Source organism: Carcharodon carcharias, chromosome 7, assembly GCF_017639515.1.
Source record: "Carcharodon carcharias isolate sCarCar2 chromosome 7, sCarCar2.pri, whole genome shotgun sequence".
Lineage (NCBI taxonomy): Eukaryota > Metazoa > Chordata > Chondrichthyes > Lamniformes > Lamnidae > Carcharodon > Carcharodon carcharias.
The window spans coordinates 135,350,361-135,367,776 of NC_054473.1; positions in this window are offsets into that span (position 1 = coordinate 135,350,361).

Here is a 17,416-nt window from a genome sequence, read left to right on the forward strand (position 1 = left end):
GTTTTGTGAGACCAGCAGGGCTACAAACAACAAGGAGTGAGAAGGTGAGACCAGCAGGGATACAAACAACAAGGAGAGGGAAGCTGTGACCAGCAAATATACGAACAATAAGGAGAGGGAAGGTGAGATGAGCAGGGCTTCAAACAGCATGGTGAGGGAAGCCGGGACCAGCAGGCTTACAATAACCAAGGAGAGGGAAGGTGAGACCAGCAGGGATACAAACAATAAGGAGAGTGAAGGTGAGACCTGCAGGGATATACGCAATAAGGAGAGGGAAGGTGAGACCAGAAGGGCTACAAACAACAATGAGAGAGAGGGTGAAAGCAGCGGGTGCAAAACGAACAGGAGAGGCAAGCAGGGACGAGAAGGGCTACAATCAACAAGGAGAGGGAAGGGCAGACCAGCAGCTCTACAAACAACAAGGAGAGTGAAGCTGGGACCAGCACACCTACAAACAACAAGGAGAAGGAAGGTGAGACCAGCAGGGCTACAAACAATAACGTGAGGGAAGGGGAGACCAGCAGTGCTACAAACAACAAGGAGAGGGAAGTTGAGAGCAGCAGGTCTACAAACAACAAGGAGAGGGATGGTGAGACCAGCAGCGCCACAAACAACAAGGAGAGGGAAGTTGAGACCAGGAGCGCTACAAACAACAAGGAAAGGTATAGTGAGACCAGCAGGGCTACAAACAATGAGAGAGAAGGTGAGACCAGCAGGGCTACAAACAACGAGGAGAGGGAAGTTGTGAAGAGCAGGGCTGCAAACAATAAGGAGAGGGAAGGTGAGACCAGCAGTGCTACAAACAACAAGGAGATGGTAGCTGAGGCCAGCAGGGCTACAAAAAACAAGGAGAGGGAAGCTGGGACCAGCAGGGCTACAGTCAACAAGGAGAGGGAAGGTGAGACCAGCAGGGCTACAAACAACGAGAGAGAAGGTAAGAACAGCAGGGCTACAAACAACAAGGAGAGGGAAGGTGAGACCAGCAGGGCTACAAACAACAAGGAGATGGTAGGTGAGACCAGCAGGGCTACAAACAACAAGGAGAGGGAAGCTGGGACCAGCAGGGCTACAATCAACAAGGAGAGGGAAGGTGAGACCAGCAGGGCTACAATCAACAAGGAGTGGGAAGGTGAGACCAGCAGGGCTACAAACAACGAGGAGAGGGAAGTTGTGACCAGCAGGGCTACAAACAACAAGGAGAGGGAAGCTGTGACCAGTAGGGCTACAAACAATAAGGAGAGGGAAGGTGAGACCGGCAGAGGTACAAACAGCAAAAAAACGGAAGCTGGAACCAGCACACCTACAAACAACAAGGAGAAGGAAGGTGAGACCAGCAGGGCTACAAACAACAAGGGTAGGGAAGGGGAGACCAGCAGCGCTACAAACAACAAGGAGAGGGAAGTTGAGACCAGCAGGGCTACAAACAACAAGGAGAGGGATTGTGACACCAGCAGCGCCTCAAACAACAAGGAGAGGGAAGGTGACACCAGGAGCGCTACAAACAACAAGGAAAGGTATTGGGAGACATGCTGGGCAATAAACAATGAGAGAGAAGGTGAGACCAGCAGAGCTACAAACAACAAGGAGAGGGAAGGTGAGACCAGCAGGCCTACAAACAACAAGGAGAGGGAAGATGAAACCAGCAGGGCTACAAACAACAAAGAGTGGGAAGCTGGGACCAGCAGGGCTGCAAAAAAGGAGAGGGAAGGTGAGACGAGCAGGGCTACAAACAACAAGGAGAGGGAAGGTGAAACTAGCAGGGCTACAAACAACAAGGAGAGGGAAGCTATGACCAGCAGGGCTACAATCAACAAGGAGAGGGAAAGTACGACCAGCAGGGCTACAATCAACAAGGAGAGGGAAGGTGAGACAAGGAGGGCTACAAACAACAAGGAGAGGGAAGCTGGGACCAGCAGGGCTACAATCAACGAGAGAGAAGATAAGACCAGCAGGGCTACAAACAACAAGGAGAGGGAAGCTGGGACCAGCAGGGCTACAATCAACAAGGAGAGGGAAGGTGAGACAAGCAGGGCTACAAACAACAAGGAGAGGGAAGTTGTGACCAGCAGGGCTGCAAACAATAAGGGGAGGGAAGGTGAGACCAGCAGGGCTACAAACAATAAGGAAAGGGAAGCTGGGACAAGCACGCGTACAAACAACAAGGAGAGGGAAGGTGAGACCCGCAGGGCTACAAACAACAAGGAGATGGTAGGTGAGACCAGCAGGGCTACAAACAACAAGGGGAGGGAAGCTGGGACCAACAGGGCTACAATCAACAAGGAGAGGGAAGGTGAGACCAGCAGAGCTACAACCAACAAATAGGGGGAAGTTGTGAACAGCAGGGCTGCAAACAACAAGGAGAGGGAAGCCGGGAAAAGCAGGTCTACAAACAACAAGGAGAGGGAAGGTGAGACCAGCAGGGCTACAAACAACAAGGAGAGGGAAGGTGAGACCAGCAAGGTTACAAACAACAAGGAGAGGGACGCCGGAACCAGCAGCGCTACAAACAATTAGGAAAGGTAATGTGAGACCAGCAGGGCTACAAACAAAGAGAGAGAAGGTACGACCAGCAGGGCTACAGACAACAAGGAGAGGGAATCCGGGACCAGCAGGTCTACAAATAACAAGGAGAGGGAACCTGGGACCAGCAGGGCTACAAACAAGAAGGAGAGGGAAGCTGTGACCAGCAGGGCTACAAACAACAAGGAGAGGGAAGGTGAGACCGGCAGAGCTACAAACAGCAAAAAAACGGAAGCTGGGACCAGCACACCTACAAACAACAAGGAGAAGAAAGGTGAGACCAGCAGGGCTACAAACAACAAGGTGAGGGAATGTGAGACCAGCAGCGCTACAAACAACAAGGAGAGGGAAGGTGAGACCAGCAGCGCCTCAAACAACAAGGAGAGGAAACGTGAGACCAGCAAGGTTACAAACAACAAGGAGAGGGAAGCTGGGACCAGCAGGGCTACAAACATAATGGAGAGGGACGCCGGAACCAGCAGCGCTACAAACAACAAGGAAAGATATTGTGAGACCACCAGGTCTACAAACAACGAGAGAGAAGGTGAGACCAGCAGGGCTACAAACAACAAGGAGAGGGAAGGTGAGACCAGCAAGGTTACAAACAACAAGGAGAAGGAAGCTTGGACCAGCAGGGCTACAAGCATAATGGAGAGGGACGCCGGAACAAGCAGCGCTACAAACAAGACGGAAAGGTAATGTCAGACCAGCAGGGCTACAAACAAAGAGAGAGAAGGTACGACCTGCAGGGCTACAAAAAACAAGGAGAGGGAATCCGGGATCAGCAGGTCTACAAACAACAAGGAGAGGGAAGTTGAGACCAGCAGCGCCTCAAACAACAAGGAGAGGGATGGTGAGACCAGCAAGGTTAAAAACAACAAGGTGAGGGAAAGGGAGACCAGCAGCGCTACAAACAACAAGGAGAGGGAAGTTGAGACCAGCAGCGCCTCAAACAACAAGAAGAGGGAAGGTGAGACCAGGATCGCTACAAACAATAAGGTAAGGTATTGGGAGACCAGCAGGGCTACAAACAACGAGAGGGAAGGTGAGACCAGCAGCGCTACAAACAACAAGGAGAGGGAAGCCAGGACCAGCTGGGCTACAAACATCAAGGAGAGGGAAGCTGGGACCAGCAGGGCTACAAACAACAAGGAGAGGGAAGCTGGGACCAGCAGGGTAACAAGCAACTAGGAGAGGGAAGGTGATACCAGCAGGGCAACAAACAACGAGGAGAGGGAACTTGTGACCAGCAGGGATGCAAAAAATAAGGAGAGGGAAGGTGAGACCAGCAGGGCTACAAACAACAAGGACAGGGAAGCTGGGACCAGCAGGGCTACAAATATAATGGAGAGGGAAGCTGGGACCAGCAGGGCTACTAACATAATGGAGAGGGACGCTGGAACCAGCAGCGCTACAAACAATAAGGAAAGGGAATGTGAGACCAGCAGGGCTACAAACAAAGAGAGAGAAGGTACGACCAGCAGGGCTACAGACAACAAGGAGAGGGAATCCGGGACCAGCAGGTCTACAAACAACAAGGAGAGGGAAGGTGAGACCAGCAGGGCTACAAACAACAAGGAGACGGAAGGTGAGACCAGCAAGGTTACAAACAACAAGGAGAGGGACGCCGGAACCAGCAGCGCTACAAACAATTAGGAAAGGTAATGTGAGACCAGCAGGGCTACAAACAAAGAGAGAGAAGGTACGACCAGCAGGGCTACAGACAACAAGGAGAGGGAAATCGGGACCAGCAGGTCTACAAACAACAAGGAGAGGGAACCTGGGACCAGCAGGGCTACAAACAAGAAGGAGAGGGAAGCTGTGACCAGCAGGGCTACAAAAAACAAGGAGAGGGAAGGTGAGAACAGTACAAATACAAACAACAAAAAGAGGGAAGCTGGGACCAGCAGGGATACAAACAACAAGGAGAGGGAAGGTGAGAACAGCAGGGCTACAAAGAACAAGGAGAGGGAAGCTGGGACCTGCAAAGATACAAACATTAAGGAGAGGGAAGGTGAGTCCAGCAGGGCTACAAACAACAAGAAGACGGAAGGTGAGAGCAGCAGGGATACAGTCAACAAGGAAAGGTAATGTGAGACCAGCAGGGCTACAAACAACGAGAGAGAAGGTAAGACCAGCAGGGCTACAAACAACAAGGAGAGGGAAGCCGGGACAAGCAGGACTACAAACAACAAGGAGAGGGAAGGTGAGACCAGCAGAGCTACAAACAACAAGGAGAGGGAAGGTGAGACCAGCAGGCCTAAAAACAAAAAGGAGAGGGAAGATGAAACCAGTAGGGCTACAAACAACAAGGAGTGGGAAGCTGGAACCAGCAGGGCTGCAAAAAAGGAGAGGGAAGGTGAGACGAGCAGGGCTACAAACAACAAGGAGAGGGAAGGTGAGACTAGCAGGGCTACAAACAACAAGGAGAGGGAAGCTGGGACCAGCAGGGTTACAATCAACAAGGAGAGGGAAGGTGAGACCAGCAGGGCTACAATCAACAAGGAGAGGGAAGGTGAGACAAGCAGGGCTACAAACAACAAGGAGAGGGAAGTTGTGACCAGCAGGGCTGCAAACAATAAGGAGAGGGAAGGTGAGACCAGCTGTGCTACAAACAATAAGGAAAGGGAAGCTGGGACAAGCATGCGTACAAACAACAAGGAGAGGGAAGGTGAGACCAGAAGCGCTACAAACAACAAGGAAATGTTAGGTGAGACCAGCAGGGCTACAAACAACAAGGAGTGAGAAGGTGAGACCAGCAGGGCTACAATCAACAAGGAGAGGGAAGGTGAGACCAGCAGAGCTACAACCAACAAGGAGGGGGAAGTTGTGAACAGCAGGGCTGCAAACAACAAGGAGAGGGAAGCTGGGACCAGCAGGGCTACAAACATAATGGAGAGGGACGCCGGATCCAGCAGCGCTACAAACAACAAGGAAAGGTAATGTCAGACCAGCAGGGCTACAAAAAAAGAGAGAGAAGGTACGACCAGCAGGGCTACAAAAAACAAGGAGAGGGAATTAAGGACCAGCAGCTCTACAAACAACAAGGAGAGTGAAGCTGGGACCAGCACACCTACAAACAACAAGGAGAAGGAAGGTGAGACCAGCAGGGCTACAAACAATAAGGTGAGGGAAGGGGAGACCAGCAGTGCTACAAACAACAAGGAGAGGGAAGTTGAGAGCAGCAGGTCTACAAACAACAAGGAGAGGGATGGTGAGACCAGCAGCGCCACAAACAACAAGGAGAGGGAAGTTGAGACCAGGAGCGCTACAAACAACAAGGAAAGGTATAGTGAGACCAGCAGGGCTACAAACAATGAGAGAGAAGGTGAGACCAGCAGGGCTACAAACAACGAGGAGAGGGAAGTTGTGAAGAGCAGGGCTGCAAACAATAAGGAGAGGGAAGGTGAGACCAGCAGTGCTACAAACAACAAGGAGATGGTAGCTGAGGCCAGCAGGGCTACAAAAAACAAGGAGAGGGAAGCTGGGACCAGCAGGGCTACAGTCAACAAGGAGAGGGAAGGTGAGACCAGCAGGTCTACAAACAACAAGGAGAGGGATGGTGAGACCAGCAGCGCCACAAACAACAAGGAGAGGGAAGTTGAGACCAGGAGCGCTACAAACAACAAGGAAAGGTATAGTGAGACCAGCAGGGCTACAAACAATGAGAGAGAAGGTGAGACCAGCAGGGCTACAAACAACGAGGAGAGGGAAGTTGTGAAGAGCAGGGCTGCAAACAATAAGGAGAGGGAAGGTGAGACCAGCAGTGCTACAAACAACAAGGAGATGGTAGCTGAGGCCAGCAGGGCTACAAAAAACAAGGAGAGGGAAGCTGGGACCAGCAGGGCTACAGTCAACAAGGAGAGGGAAGGTGAGACCAGCAGGGCTACAAACAACGAGAGAGAAGGTAAGAACAGCAGGGCTACAAACAACAAGGAGAGGGAAGGTGAGACCAGCAGGGCTACAAACAACAAGGAGATGGTAGGTGAGACCAGCAGGGCTACAAACAACAAGGAGAGGGAACCTGGGACCAGCAGGGCTACAAACAAGAAGGAGAGGGAAGCTGTGACCAGCAGGGCTACAAACAACAAGGAGAGGGAAGGTGAGAACAGTAGAAATACAAACAACAAAAAGAGGGAAGCTGGGACCAGCATGGATACAAACAACAAGGAGAGGGAAGGTGAGAACAGCAGGGCTACAAAGAACAAGGAGAGGGAAGCTGGGACCTGCAAAGATACAAACATTAAGGAGAGGGAAGGTGAGTCCAGCAGGGCTACAAACAACAAGAAGACGGAAGGTGAGACCAGCAGGGATACAGTCAACAAGGAAAGGTAATGTGAGACCAGCAGGGCTACAAACAACGAGAGAGAAGGTAAGACCAGCAGGGCTACAAACAACAAGGAGAGGGAAGCTGGGACAAGCAGGACTACAAACAACAAGGAGAGGGAAGGTGAGACCAGCAGAGCTACAAACAACAAGGAGAGGGAAGGTGAGACCAGCAGGCCTAAAAACAAAAAGGAGAGGGAAGATGAAACCAGTAGGGCTACAAACAACAAGGAGTGGGAAGCTGGAACCAGCAGGGCTGCAAAAAAGGAGAGGGAAGGTGAGACGAGCAGGGCTACAAACAACAAGGAGAGGGAAGGTGAGACTAGCAGGGCTACAAACAACAAGGAGAGGGAAGCTGGGACCAGCAGGGTTACAATCAACAAGAAGAGGGAAGGTGAGACCAGCAGGGCTACAATCAACAAGGAGAGGGAAGGTGAGACAAGCAGGGCTACAAACAACAAGGAGAGGGAAGTTGTGACCAGCAGGGCTGCAAACAATAAGGAGAGGGATGGTGAGACCAGCAGCGCCACAAACAACAAGGAGAGGGAAGTTGAGACCAGGAGCGCTACAAACAACAAGGAAAGGTATAGTGAGACCAGCAGGGCTACAAACAATGAGAGAGAAGGTGAGACCAGCAGGGCTACAAACAACGAGGAGAGGGAAGTTGTGAAGAGCAGGGCTGCAAACAATAAGGAGAGGGAAGGTGAGACCAGCAGTGCTACAAACAACAAGGAGATGGTAGCTGAGGCCAGCAGGGCTACAAAAAACAAGGAGAGGGAAGCTGGGACCAGCAGGGCTACAGTCAACAAGGAGAGGGAAGGTGAGACCAGCAGGGCTACAAACAATGAGAGAGAAGGTGAGACCAGCAGGGCTACAAACAACGAGGAGAGGGAAGTTGTGAAGAGCAGGGCTGCAAACAATAAGGAGAGGGAAGGTGAGACCAGCAGTGCTACAAACAACAAGGAGATGGTAGCTGAGGCCAGCAGGGCTACAAAAAACAAGGAGAGGGAAGCTGGGACCAGCAGGGCTACAGTCAACAAGGAGAGGGAAGGTGAGACCAGCAGGGCTACAAACAACGAGAGAGAAGGTAAGAACAGCAGGGCTACAAACAACAAGGAGAGGGAAGGTGAGACCAGCAGGGCTACAAACAACAAGGAGATGGTAGGTGAGACCAGCAGGGCTACAAACAACAAGGAGAGGGAACCTGGGACCAGCAGGGCTACAAACAAGAAGGAGAGGGAAGCTGTGACCAGCAGGGCTACAAACAACAAGGAGAGGGAAGGTGAGAACAGTAGAAATACAAACAACAAAAAGAGGGAAGCTGGGACCAGCATGGATACAAACAACAAGGAGAGGGAAGGTGAGAACAGCAGGGCTACAAAGAACAAGGAGAGGGAAGCTGGGACCTGCAAAGATACAAACATTAAGGAGAGGGAAGGTGAGTCCAGCAGGGCTACAAACAACAAGAAGACGGAAGGTGAGACCAGCAGGGATACAGTCAACAAGGAAAGGTAATGTGAGACCAGCAGGGCTACAAACAACGAGAGAGAAGGTAAGACCAGCAGGGCTACAAACAACAAGGAGAGGGAAGCTGGGACAAGCAGGACTACAAACAACAAGGAGAGGGAAGGTGAGACCAGCAGAGCTACAAACAACAAGGAGAGGGAAGGTGAGACCAGCAGGCCTAAAAACAAAAAGGAGAGGGAAGATGAAACCAGTAGGGCTACAAACAACAAGGAGTGGGAAGCTGGAACCAGCAGGGCTGCAAAAAAGGAGAGGGAAGGTGAGACGAGCAGGGCTACAAACAACAAGGAGAGGGAAGGTGAGACTAGCAGGGCTACAAACAACAAGGAGAGGGAAGCTGGGACCAGCAGGGTTACAATCAACAAGAAGAGGGAAGGTGAGACCAGCAGGGCTACAATCAACAAGGAGAGGGAAGGTGAGACAAGCAGGGCTACAAACAACAAGGAGAGGGAAGTTGTGACCAGCAGGGCTGCAAACAATAAGGAGAGGGATGGTGAGACCAGCAGCGCCACAAACAACAAGGAGAGGGAAGTTGAGACCAGGAGCGCTACAAACAACAAGGAAAGGTATAGTGAGACCAGCAGGGCTACAAACAATGAGAGAGAAGGTGAGACCAGCAGGGCTACAAACAACGAGGAGAGGGAAGTTGTGAAGAGCAGGGCTGCAAACAAGAAGGAGAGGGAAGGTGAGACCAGCAGTGCTACAAACAACAAGGAGATGGTAGCTGAGGCCAGCAGGGCTACAAAAAACAAGGAGAGGGAAGCTGGGACCAGCAGGGCTACAGTCAACAAGGAGAGGGAAGGTGAGACCAGCAGGGCTACAAACAACGAGAGAGAAGGTAAGAACAGCAGGGCTACAAACAACAAGGAGAGGGAAGGTGAGACCAGCAGGGCTACAAACAACAAGGAGATGGTAGGTGAGACCAGCAGGGCTACAAACAAGAAGGAGAGGGAAGCTGTGACCAGCAGGGCTACAAACAACAAGGAGAGGGAAGGTGAGAACAGTAGAAATACAAACAACAAAAAGAGGGAAGCTGGGACCAGCATGGATACAAACAACAAGGAGAGGGAAGGTGAGAACAGCAGGGCTACAAAGAACAAGGAGAGGGAAGCTGGGACCTGCAAAGATACAAACATTAAGGAGAGGGAAGGTGAGTCCAGCAGGGCTACAAACAACAAGAAGACGGAAGGTGAGACCAGCAGGGATACAGTCAACAAGGAAAGGTAATGTGAGACCAGCAGGGCTACAAACAACGAGAGAGAAGGTAAGACCAGCAGGGCTACAAACAACAAGGAGAGGGAAGCTGGGACAAGCAGGACTACAAACAACAAGGAGAGGGAAGGTGAGACCAGCAGAGCTACAAACAACAAGGAGAGGGAAGGTGAGACCAGCAGGCCTAAAAACAAAAAGGAGAGGGAAGATGAAACCAGTAGGGCTACAAACAACAAGGAGTGGGAAGCTGGAACCAGCAGGGCTGCAAAAAAGGAGAGGGAAGGTGAGACGAGCAGGGCTACAAACAACAAGGAGAGGGAAGGTGAGACTAGCAGGGCTACAAACAACAAGGAGAGGGAAGCTGGGACCAGCAGGGTTACAATCAACAAGAAGAGGGAAGGTGAGACCAGCAGGGCTACAATCAACAAGGAGAGGGAAGGTGAGACAAGCAGGGCTACAAACAACAAGGAGAGGGAAGTTGTGACCAGCAGGGCTGCAAACAATAAGGAGAGGGAAGGTGAGACCAGCTGTGCTACAAACAATAAGGAAAGGGAAGCTGGGACAAGCACGCGTACAAACAACAAGGAGAGGGAAGGTGAGACCCGCAGGGCTACAAACAACAAGTAAATGTTAGGTGAGACCAGCAGGGCTACAAACAACAAGGAAAGGTAATGTCAGACCAGCAGGGCTACAAAAAAAGAGAGAGAAGGTACGACCAGCAGGGCTACAAAAAACAAGGAGAGGGAATTAAGGACCAGCAGCTCTACAAACAACAAGGAGAGTGAAGCTGGGGCCAGCACACCTACAAACAACAAGGAGAAGGAAGGTGAGACCAGCAGGGCTACAAACAATAAGGTGAGGGAAGGGGAGACCAGCAGTGCTACAAACAACAAGGAGAGGGAAGTTGAGAGCAGCAGGTCTACAAACAACAAGGAGAGGGATGGTGAGACCAGCAGGGCTACAAACAACAAGGAGAGGGAAGGTGAGAGCAGCAGGCTCCAAACGAACAGTAGAGTGAAGCCGGGACCAGCAGGGCTACAATCAACAAGGAGAGGGAAGGTGAGACCAGCAGGGCTACAATCAACAAGGAGAGGGAAGGTGAGACCAGCAGTGCTACAAACAACAAGGAAAGGTAATGTGAGACCAGCAGGGCTAGAAACAACGAGAGAGAAGGTAAGACCAGCAGGGCTACAAGCAACAAGGAGAGGGAAGCTGGGACAAGCAGGTCTACAAACAACAAGGAGAGGGAAGCTGTGTCCAGCAGGGCTACAAACAACAAGGAGAGGGAAGCTGGGACCAGCAGGGCTACAATCAACAAGGAGAGGGAAGGTGAGACCAGCAGGGCTACAAACAACAAGGAGAGGGAAGTTGTGACCAGCTGAGCTGCAAACAATAAGGAGAGGGAAGGTGAGACCCGCAGGGCTACAAACAACAAGGAGATGGTAGGTGAGACCAGCCGGGCTACAAACAACAAGGAGAGGGAAGCTGGGACCAGCAGGGCTACAATCAACAAGGAGAAGGAAGGTGAGACCAGCAGGCCTACAAACAACAAGGAGATTGAAGTTGTGACCAGCAGGGCTGCAAACAACAAGGAGAGGGAAGCCGGGACATGCATGTCTACAAACAAAAAGGAGAGGGAAGCTGGGACCAGCAGGGCTACAAACATAATGGAGAGGGACGTCGGAACCAGCAGCGCTACCAACAACAAGGAAAGGTAATGTCAGACCAGAAGGGCTACAAACAAAGAGAGAGAAGGTACGACCAGCAGGGCTACAAAAAACAAGGAGAGGGAATGCGGGACCAGCAGGTCTACAAACAACAAGGAGAGGAAAGCTTGGACCAGCAGGGATGCAAACAACAAGGAGAGGGAAGCTGTGACCAGCGGGGCTGCAAATAATAATGAGAGGGAAGGTGAGACCGGCAGAGCTACAAACAGCAAAAAAACAGAAGCTGGGACCAGCACACCTACAAACAACAAGGAGAAGGAAGGTGAGACCTGCAGGGCTACAAACAACAAGGTGAGGGAAGGGGAGACCAGCAGCGCTACAAACAACAAGGAGAGGGAAGCTGAGACCAGCAGGGCTACAAACAACAAGGAGAGGGATGGTGAGAACAGCAGTGCCTCAAACAACACGGAGAGGGAAGGTGAGACCAGGAACGATACAAACAACAAGGAGATGTATTGTGAGACCAGCAGGGCTACAAACAATGAGAGAGAAGGCGAGACCAGCAGGGCAACAAACAACAAGGACAGGGAAGCCAGGACCAGCTGGGCTACAAACATCTAGGAGAGGGAAGCTGGGACCACAGGGCTACAAACAATGAGGAGAGGGAAGGTGAGAACAGCAGGGCTAAAAACATCAAGGAGAGTGAGGCTGGGACCAGCAGGGATACAAACATTAAGGAGAGGGAAGGTGAGATGAGCAGGGATTCAAAAAGCACGGTGAGGGAAGCCGGGAACAGCAGGGTTGCAATCACCAAGGAGATGGAAGGTGAGACCTGCAGGGATACAAGCAATAAGGAGGGGGAAGGTGAGACCAGCAGGGCTACAAACAATAAGGAAAGGGAAGTTGGGACCAGCAGGCCTACAAACAACAAGGAGAGAGGAGGTGAAACCAGCAGAGCTACAAAAAGCAAAAAAACGGAAGCTGGGACCAGCACACCTACAAACAACAAGGAGAAGAAAGGTGAGACCAGCAGGGCTACAAACAACAAGGAGAGGGATTGTGAGACCAGAAGCACTACAAATAACAAGGAAAGGTTTTGTGAGACCAGCAGGGCTACAAACAACAAGGAGTGAGAAGGTGAGACCAGCAGGGATACAAACAACAAGGAGAGGGAAGCTGTGACCAGCAAATATACGAACAATAAGGAGAGGGAAGGTGAGATGAGCAGGGCTTCAAACAGCATGGTGAGGGAAGCCGGGACCAGCAGGCTTACAATAACCAAGGAGAGGGAAGGTGAGACCAGCAGGGATACAAACAATAAGGAGAGTGAAGTTGAGACCTGCAGGGATATAAGCAATAAGGAGAGGGAAGGTGAGACCAGAAGGGCTACAAACAACAATGAGAGAGAGGGTGAAAGCAGCGGGTGCAAAACGAACAGGAGAGGCAAGCAGGGACGAGAAGGGCTACAATCAACAAGGAGAGGGAAGGGCAGACCAGCAGGGCTACAAACAACAAGGAGAGGAAAGCTGGGACCAGCAGCGCTACAAACAACAAGGAGAGGGAAGGTGAGACCAGCAGGGCTACAATCAACAAGGAGAGGGAAGGTGTGAGCAGCAGTGCTCCAAACAACCAGGAGTGGGAATCCGGGACCAGCAGGGCTACAATCAACAAAGAGAGGGAAGGTGAGACCAGGAGCGATACAAACAACAAGGAAAGGTGATGGGAGACCAGCAGGGCAACAAACAATTAGAGAGAAGTTGAGACCAGCAGGGCTACAAACAACAAGGAGAAGGAAGCCAGGACCAGCTGGGCTACAAACATTTAGGAGAGGGAAGCTGGGACCAGCAGAGCTACAAACAACAAGGAGAGGGAAGGTGAGAAAAGCTGGGCTACAAACATCAAGGAGAGGGAAGCTGGGACCAGCAGGGATACGAACAACAAGGAGAGGGAAGGTGAGACCAGCAGGGCTACAAACAACAAGGAGAGGGAAGCTGGGACCAACAACGATACAAATAATAAGGAGAGGGAAGGTGAGTCCAGCAGGGCTACATACAACAAGGAGAGGGAAGGTGAGACAAGCAGGGCTACAATCAACAAGGAGAGGGAAGGTGAGACCAGCAGCGCTACAAAAAACAAGGAAAGGTAATGTGAGACCAGCAGGGCTACAAACAACGAGAGAGAAGGTAAGACCAGCAGGGCTACAAACAACAAGAAGAGGGAAGCCGGGACAAGCAGGTCTACAAACAACAAGGAGAGGGAAGGTGAGACCAGCAGCACTACAAACAACAAGGAGAAGGAAGTTGTGACCAGCCGAGCTGCAAACAATAAGGAGAGCGAAGGTGAGACCAGCAGGGCTGCAAACAACAAGGAGAGGGAATCCGGGACAAGCATGTCTACGAACAACAAGGAGAGGGAAGCTGGGACCAGCAGGTCTACAAACATAATGGAGAGGGACGCCGGAACCAGCAGCGCTACAAACAACAAGGAAAGGTAATGTCAGACCAGCAGGGCTACAAACAAAGAGAGAGAAGGTACGACCAGCAGGGCTACAAAAAACAAGGAGAGGGAATCCAGGACCAGCAGGTCTACAAACAACAAGGAGAGTGAAGCTGGGACCAGCAGGGCTACAAACAACGAGGAGAGGGAAGTTGTGAAGAGCAAAGCCGCAAACAATAAGGAGAGGGAAGGTGAGACTAGCAGTGCTACAAACAACAAGGAGATGGTAGGTGAGACCAGCAGGGCTACAAACAACAAAGAGAGGGAAGCTGGGACCAGCAGGGCTACAATCAACAAGGAGAGCGAAGGTGAGACCAGCAGGGCTACAAACAACGAGAGAGAAGGTAAGACCAGCAGGGCTACAAACAACAAGGTGAGGGAAGTGGAGACCAGCAGCGCTAAAAACAACAAGAGGAGAAAAGTTGAGAGCAGCAGGTCTACAAACAACAAGGACAGCGAAGGTGAGACCAGCAGGGCTACAAACAACAAGGAGAGGGAAGCTGGGACCAGCAGGGCTACAATCAACAAGGAGAGGGAAGGTGAGACCAGCAGGGCTACAAACAACGGGGAGAGGGAGGTTGTGACCAGCAGGGCTACAAACAACAAGGAGAGGGAAGCTGTGACCAGCAGGGCTACAAACAACAAGGAGAGGGAAGCTGTGACCAGCAGGGCTGCAAACAATAAGGAGAGGGAAGGTGAGACCGGCAGGGCTACAAACAACAAGGTGAGGGAAGGGGAGACCAGCAGGGCTACAAACAACAAGGAGAGGGGTTGTGACACCAGCAGCACCTCAAACAACAAGGAGAGGGAAGGTGAGACCAGGAGCGCTACCAGCAACAAGGACAGGTATTGGGAGACCAGCAAGGCAAAAAACAATGAGAGAGAAGGTGAGAACAGCAGGGCTACAAACAACAAGGAGAAGGAAGCCAGGACCAGCTGGGCCACAAACATCTAGGAGAGGGAAGCTGGGACTAGCAGGGCTACAAACAACAAGGAGAGGGAAGGTGAGAACAGTAGAAATACAAACAACAAAAAGAGGGAAGCTGGGACCAGCAGGGATACAAACAACAAGGAGAGGGAAGGTGAGAACAGCAGGGCTACAAAGAACAAGGAGAGGGAAGCTGGGACCTGCAAAGATACAAACATTAAGGAGAGGGAAGGTGAGTCCAGCAGGGCTACAAACAACAAGAAGACGGAAGGTGAGAGCAGCAGGGATACAGTCAATAAGGAAAGGTAATGTGAGACCAGCAGGGCTACAAACAACGAGAGAGAAGGTAAGACCAGCAGGACTACAAACAACAAGGAGAGGGAAGGTGAGACCAGCAGAGCTACAAACAACAAGGAGAGGGAAGGTGAGACCAGCAGGCCTAAAAACAAAAAGGAGAGGGAAGATGAAACCAGTAGGGCTACAAACAACAAGGAGTGGGAAGCTGGAACCAGCAGGGCTGCAAAAAAGGAGAGGGAAGGTGAGACGAGCAGGGCTACAAACAACAAGGAGAGGGAAGGTGAGACTAGCAGGGCTACAAACAACAAGGAGAGGGAAGCTGGGACCAGCAGGGTTACAATCAACAAGGAGAGGGAAGGTGAGACCAGCAGGGCTACAATCAACAAGGAGAGGGAAGGTGAGACAAGCAGGGCTACAAACAACAAGGAGAGGGAAGTTGTGACCAGCAGGGCTGCAAACAATAAGGAGAGGGAAGGTGAGACCAGCTGTGCTACAAACAATAAGGAAAGGGAAGCTGGGACAAGCAAGCGTACAAACAACAAGGAGAGGGAAGGTGAGACCCGCAGGGCAACAAACAACAAGGAAATGTTAGGTGAGACCAGCAGGGCTACAAACAACAAGGGGAGGGAAGCTGGGACCAACAGGGCTACAATCAACAAGGAGAGGGAAGGTGAGACCAGCAGAGCTACAACCAACAAGGAGGGGGAAGTTGTGAACAGCAGGGCTGCCAACAACAAGGAGAGGGAAGGTGAGACCAGCAGGGCTACAAACAACAAGGAGAGGGAAGGTGAGACCAGCAAGGTTACAATCAACAAGGAGAGGGAAGCTGGGACCAGCAGGGCTACAAACATAATGGAGAGGGACGCCGGATCCAGCAGCGCTACAAACAACAAGGAAAGGTAATGTCAGACCAGCAGGGCTACAAAAAAAGAGAGAGAAGGTACGACCAGCAGGGCTACAAAAAACAAGGAGAGGGAATTAAGGACCAGCAGCTCTACAAACAACAAGGAGAGTGAAGCTGGGACCAGCACACCTACAAACAACAAGGAGAAGGAAGGTGAGACCAGCAGGGCTACAAACAATAAGGTGAGGGAAGGGGAGACCAGCAGTGCTACAAACAACAAGGAGAGGGAAGTTGAGAGCAGCAGGTCTACAAACAACAAGGAGAGGGATGGTGAGACCAGCAGCACCACAAACAACAAAGAGAGGGAAGTTGAGACCAGGAGCGCTACAAACAACAAGGAAAGGTATAGAGATAAAAACAAAAAAACTGCGGATGCTGGAAATCCAAAACAAAAACAGAATTACCTGGAAAAACTCAGCAGGTCTGGCAGCATCGGCGGAGAAGAAAAGAGTTGACGTTTCGAGTCCTCATGACCCTTCGACAAAAGGGTCATGAGGACTCGAAACGTCAACTCTTTTCTTCTCCGCCGATGCTGCCAGACCTGCTGAGTTTTTCCAGGTAATTCTGTTTTTGTTAAGGAAAGGTATAGTGAGACCAGCAGGGCTACAAACAATGAGAGAGAAGGTGAGACCAGCAGGGCTACAAACAACGAGGAGAGGGAAGTTGTGAAGAGCAGGGCTGCAAACAATAAGGAGAGGGAAGGTGAGACCAGCAGTGCTACAAACAACAAGGAGATGGTAGCTGAGGCCAGCAGGGCTACAAAAAACAAGGAGAGGGAAGCTGGGACCAGCAGGGCTACAGTCAACAAGGAGAGGGAAGGTGAGACCAGCAGGGCTACAAACAACGAGAGAGAAGGTAAGAACAGCAGGGCTACAAACAACAAGGAGAGGGAAGGTGAGACCAGCAGGGCTACAAACAACGAGGAGAGGGAAGTTGTGACCAGCAGGGCTACAAACAACAAGGAGAGGGAAGCTGTGACCAGTAGGGCTACAAACAATAAGGAGAGGGAAGGTGAGACCGGCAGAGGTACAAACAGCAAAAAAACGGAAGCTGGAACCAGCACACCTACAAACAACAAGGAGAAGGAAGGTGAGACCAGCAGGGCTACAAACAACAAGGGTAGGGAAGGGGAGACCAGCAGTGCTACAAACAACAAGGAGAGGGAAGTTGAGACCAGTGGGGCTACAAACAACAAGGAGAGGGATTGTGACACCAGCAGCGCCTCAAACAACAAGGAGAGGGAAGGTGACACCAGGAGCGCTACAAACAACAAGGAAAGGTATTGGGAGACATGCTGGGCAATAAACAATGAGAGAGAAGGTGAGACCAGCAGAGCTACAAACAACAAGGAGAGGGAAGGTGAGACCAGCAGGCCTACAAACAACAAGGAGAGGGAAGATGAAACCAGCAGGGCTACAAACAACAAAGAGTGGGAAGCTGGGACCAGCAGGGCTGCAAAAAAGGAGAGGGAAGGTGAGACGAGCAGGGCTACAAACAACAAGGAGAGGGAAGGTGAGACTAGCAGGGCTACAAACAACAAGG